This window comes from Arachis duranensis, chromosome 10 (assembly GCF_000817695.3).
Source record: "Arachis duranensis cultivar V14167 chromosome 10, aradu.V14167.gnm2.J7QH, whole genome shotgun sequence".
Lineage (NCBI taxonomy): Eukaryota > Viridiplantae > Streptophyta > Magnoliopsida > Fabales > Fabaceae > Arachis > Arachis duranensis.
In genome coordinates this window covers 42,150,687-42,156,444 of record NC_029781.3, presented here as the reverse complement: position 1 = coordinate 42,156,444, position 5,758 = coordinate 42,150,687, and the positions used below count along the sequence as shown (strand labels likewise).

Here is a 5,758-nt window from a genome sequence, read left to right as displayed (position 1 = left end):
TTCTGGAGTTAAACGCCAGCTTTTATGTCAGTTTGGGCGTTTAACTCCAAGTTTTATGCCAGTTCCAGCGTTAAACGCTGGAAATTCTGAGGCTGATTTGCCACGCCGGTTTGGGCCATCAAATCTCGGGCAAAGTATGAACTATTATACATGGCTGGAAAGCCCAAGATGTCTACTTTCCAATGTCGTTGAGAACGCGCCGATTGGGCTTCTGTAGCTCCAGAAAATCCACTTTGAGTGCAGGGAGGTCAGAATCCAACAGCATCTGCAGTCCTTTTCAGTCTCTGAATCAGATTTTTGCTCAGAACCCTCAATTTCAGCCAGAAAATACCTGAAATCACAGAAAAACACACAAACTCATAGTAAAGTCCAGAAAAGTGAATTTTAACTAAAAACTAATAAAAATATACTAAAAACTAACTAGATCATACTAAAAACATACTAAAAACAATGCCAAAAAGCGTATAAATTATCCGCTCATCACGTATGGCGCCATTGAGATCGTAATTTCATGCACCAAGTTTTTGGCGTCGTTGCCGGGGATTGTTTGAGTTTGGACAACTGACGGTTCATCTTGTTGCTCAGATTAGGTAATTTTCTTCTTATTTTCTTTTCAAAAAGTTTTCAAAAATCTTTCAAAATGTTTATTTATTTTCGTTTTTTTTTTCAAAAAGAAATTTTTGAAAAAAAAACCAAAAAAATTAATAAAATCATAAAAACTAAAAATATTTTGTGTTTCTTGTATGTTTGGTGTCAATTGCATGTTTTTAAAATTTATCCATTTTTTTGAAAAATTCATGCATGAAGTTCTTCATGATCTTCAAGTTGTTCTTGATAAATCTTCTTCTTTGATCTTCATATTTTCTTGTTTTGTGTCTTTTGTTGTTTTTCATATGCATTCTTTAATTCATAGTGTCTAAGCATTGAAAATTTCTAAGTTTGGTGTCATGCATGTGTTTCTTTTCTTGAAAATTTTTCAAAAATAAGTCTTGATGTTCATCTTGATCTTCAACGTGTTTTTGATGTTCATCTTGACATTCATAAGTGTTCTTGCATGCATCGTGTGTTTTGATTCATAATTTTTATGTTTTGAGTCATTTAGTTATTTTTCTCTCTCACTTCATTAAAAAATTCAAAAAATCAAAAAATATCTTTTCCTTATTTTACTCATAATTTTCGAAATCTTTGGGTTGACATAGTCAAAAAATTTTTAAATAAGTTGTTTCTTGTTAGTTAAGTCAAGATTTCAATTTTAAAAATCTTATATTTTCAAAACTTTTTCAAAAATCAAATCTTTTTTATTTTTCTTTTATATTTTCAAAAATATTTTTAAATTTGATTTTCAAAATCTTTTTCTTAATTTCATTTCAAAATTTCGAAAACTTTACTAGCAATTAATGTGATTGATTAAAAAATTTGAAGTTTGTTACTTTCTTGTTAAGAAAGGTTCAATCTTTAAATTCTGGAATCATATCTTTTAGTTTCTTGTTAGTCAAGTAATCAATTTTAATTTTAAAAATCAAATCTTTCTAAATTTCTTTTTCAAATCTTTTTCAAAATAAATTTCAATCATATCTTTTCAATCATATCTTTTCAATCATATCTTTTTAATCATATCTTTTTCAAATCATATCTTCTTCAAAATTGATTTCAAAATCTTTTCTAACTTCTTATCTTTTCAAAATTGATTTTCAAATCTTTTTCAACTAACTAATTGACTTTTTGTTTGTTTCTTATCTTTTTCAAAACCACCTAACTACTTTTCTCTCTCATCTTTCGAAAATCACCTTACCCTTTTTTTCAAAATTCTTTTAATTAACTAATTATTTCAAATTTCAATTTTTATTTTATTTCCTCTCTTAATTTTCGAAAATCACTAACCCTTTTTTTAAAAATAATTTTCGAATGTCTCTCTCTCTCTCTCTCTCACTCATCTCTTTCTATTTATTTATTTATTTACTAACACTTCTCTTCATCTTAAAATTCGAACCCTCTCTTCTCTTCTGTGTTCGAATTTCTCTCTTTTTCATTCTTATTCTTCTTTTCTTCTACTCACATAAAGGGATCTCTATACTGTGACATAGAGGATTCCTCTTCCTTTTCTGTTCTCTTCTTTTTCATATGAGCTGGAGCGAGGACAAGGACATTCTTGTTGAAGCAGATCGTGAACCTGAAAGGACTCTGAAGAAGAAGCTAAGAGAAGCTAAAGCACAACAATCCAGAGAAAACCTTACAGAGAATCTCGAAAAAGAAAGAGACATCGCTGAACCCAACAACAATGCAAGGAAGATGCTTGGTGATTATACTACACCTACTTTCAATTTTTATGGAAGAAGCATCTCAATCCTTGCCATTGGAGCAAACAATTTTGAGCTGAAACCTTAACTAGTTACTCTAATGCAACAGAATTGCAAGTTTCATGGACCTTTATCAGAAGATCCTTATCAGTTTTTAAATGAGTTCTTACAGATCTGTGATACTGTTAAGACTAATAGAGTAGATCCTGAAGTCTACAGGCTCATGCTTTTCCCTTTTGCTGTAAGAGACAGAACTAGAACATGGTTGGACTCACAACCTAAATATAGCCTGGACTCTTGGGATAAGCTGGTCACGGCCTTCTTGGCCAAGTTTTTTACACCTCAAAAGCTGAGCAAGCTTAGAGTGGATGTTCAGACCTTCAGGCAAAAAGATGGTGAATCCCTCTATGAAGCTTGGGAAAGATACAAGCAGTTGACCAAAAAGTGTCCTTCTAACATGCTTTCAAAGTGGACCATATTTGGATATATTCTATGATGGTCTATCTGAGTTCTCTATGATGTCACTGGACCATTCTACAGGTGGATCCATTAACCTAAAGAAAACGCCTGCAGAAGCTGAAGAACTTATTCACATGGTTGCAAATAACCAATTCATGTACACCTCTGAGAGGAATCCTGTGAGTAATGGGACGCCTCAGAAGAGGGGAGTTCTTGAAATTGATGGTCTAAATGCCATATTGGATCAGAACAAAATGTTAACTCAGCAAGTCAACATGATTTTTCAGAGTCTGAATGGATCGCAAAATGCATCCAACAGTACTAAAGAAGCATCTTCTGAAGAAGAAGCTTGTGATCCTGAGAACCCTGCAATGGCAGAGGTGAATTACATGGGTGAACCATATGGAAACACCTATAATTCCTCATGGAAAAATCATCCAAATTTCTCATGGAAGGATCAACAAAAGCCTCAACAAGGCTTTAATAATGGTGGAAGAAATAGGTTTAGGAATAGCAATCCTTTTCCATCATCTTCTCAGCAACAGACAGAGAATTCTAAGCAGAGCCCCTCTAGCTTAGCAAACATAGTCTCTGATCTATCTAAGGCCACTTTAAGTTTCATGAGTGAAACAAGGTCCTCCACTAGAAACTTGGAGGCACAAGTAGGTCAGCTGAGTAAGAAAATCACTGAAACTCCTCCTAGTGCTCTCCCAAGCAATACAGAAGAGAATCCAAAAAGAGAGTGCAAGGCCATTGATATTATCAAAATGGCCGAATCCAAGGAGGAAGGGGAGGACGTGAATCCCAATAAGGATGACCTCATGGGACGTCCTCCAGACAGAAAGGAGTTCCCTATTGAGGACCTAAAAGGAATCTGAGGCTCATATAGAGACCATAGAGATTCCATTAAACTTCCTTCTGCCATTCATGAGAACTACTCTTCATCTGAAGATGATGAAGATGTAACTGAAGAGCAAGTTGCTCAATATCTAGGAGCCATCATGAAATTGAATGCCAAGTTGTTTGGTAATGAGACTTGGGAAGGTGAACCTCCCTTGCTCATTAGTAAACTAAATACATGGGTTCAGCAAACTTTACCTTAAAAGAAACAAGATCCTAGTAAATTCTTAATACCCTGTACCATAGGCACCATTACCTTTGAGAAGGCTCTGTGTGACCTGGGGTCAGGTATAAATCTTATGCCACTCTCTGTAATGGAGAAACTGGGGATCTTTGAGGTACAAGCTGCAAAAATCTCATTAGAGATGGTAGACAAGTCAATAAAACAAGCTTATGGATTGGTAGAGGACGTGTTGGTAGAGGTTAAAGGCCTTTACATTCCTGCTGATTTTATAATATTAGACACTGGGAAGGATGAGAATGAATCCATCATTCTTGGAAGACCCTTCCTAGCCACATCAAAAGCTGTGATTGATGTTGACAGAGGTGAACTAGTCATTCAATTGATGGGGATTACGTTGTGTTTAAAGCTCAAGGTTATCCTTCTGTAAACATGGAAAAGAGGCACGATAAGCTTCTCTCAATACAGAGTCAAACAAAGCCCCCACAATCAAACTCTAAGTTTAGTGTTGGGAGGCCACAACCAAACTCTAAGTTTGGCGTTGAACCCCTACATTCAAACTCTAAGTTTGGTGTTGGGAGGTCCCAACAATGCTCTGAACATCTGTGAAGCTCCATGAGAGTTCACTGTCAAGCTATTGACATTAAAGAAGCACTTATTGGGAGGTAACCCAATTTTTATTTATCTATATTTCTATTGTTCTTTTATGTTTTATTAGGTTTATGATCATGTGGAGTCACAAAACAATTGCAAAAATTAAAAACAGAATAAAAAATAGCAGAAAAAAAGCACACCCTGGAGGAAGAGCAGTCTAGCGTTTAAATGCCAGAAACAAGCATCGGTCTGGCGTTTAACGCCAGAAACAAGTACCAAGCTGGCGTTTAACGCCAAAAACAAGCATCAGGCTAGTGTTAAATGCCAGAAACAAGCTACATCTGGGCGTTTAACGCCAGAAACAAGCATCAATCTGGCGTTAAACACTAGGATTGCATACAGAGGGCATTTTACACGCCTAAAAGGTGCAGGGATGAGAAATCCTTGACACCTCAAGATCTGTGGACCCCATAGGATCACCTCAGGATCTATGGACCCCACAGGATCCCCACCTACCCCACTTCTGTCTTCTTCACACATTCCAATAACATTGTATCCTTCACCAATCACCTCAATCTCTCTTCCCCATTACGCCTTCACCAATCACATCTATCCACTCTTCCCCAAAAGCCCACCTACCTCAAATTCAAAATCTCTTTCCCACCCAAACCCACCATAAATGACCAAACCCTAACCCCTCTCCCTCCACTATATAAACATCTCCTTCCTTCTTCATTCTCACACAACATAACCCTCTCTTACCCCCTTGGTCGAAACCCACACTTCTCTCCCTATCCTCCATATCTTCTTCTTCTTCTTCCATTCTTTCTTCTTTTGCTGGAGGGTGAGCAACATTCTAAGTTTGGTATGGTAAAAGCATAGCTTTTTTACTTTTCCATAACCATTGATGGCACCTAAGGCCAGAGAAACCTCAAGAAAGAGGAAAGGGAAAATAATTGCTTCCACCTCTGAGTCATGGGAGATGGAGAGATTCATCTCAAAAGCCCATCAAGACCACTTCTATGAAGTTGTGGCCAAGAAGAAGGTGATCCCTGAGGTCCCTTTCATGCTCAAGAAAAATAAGTATCCAGAGATCCGACATGAGATCCAAAGAAGAGGTTGGGAAGTTCTTACCAACCCCATTCAACAAGTCAGAATCTTAATGGTTCAAGAGTTATATGCCAATGCATGGATCACTAGGAACCATGATCAAAGTATGAACCCGAATCCAAAGATTTACCTTACAATGGTTTGGGGAAAATGCTTAGATTTCAGTCTGAAGAACGTAAGGTTGGCGTTCCACTTGCCAATAATGCAAGAAAATGCA

General features: G+C 36.4%; 1 non-coding gene across 1 annotated transcript; it reads right to left on the bottom strand.

Annotated features, from left to right (window-relative positions):
* Positions 1-2,652: 2,652 nt before the first annotated feature.
* On the bottom strand, positions 2,653-2,760 carry LOC127743416 (small nucleolar RNA R71). The gene has a single exon (XR_008004808.1). It is a non-coding gene; the product is annotated as a small nucleolar RNA R71 (small nucleolar RNA).
* Between the last annotated feature and the right edge of the window lie 2,998 nt (positions 2,761-5,758).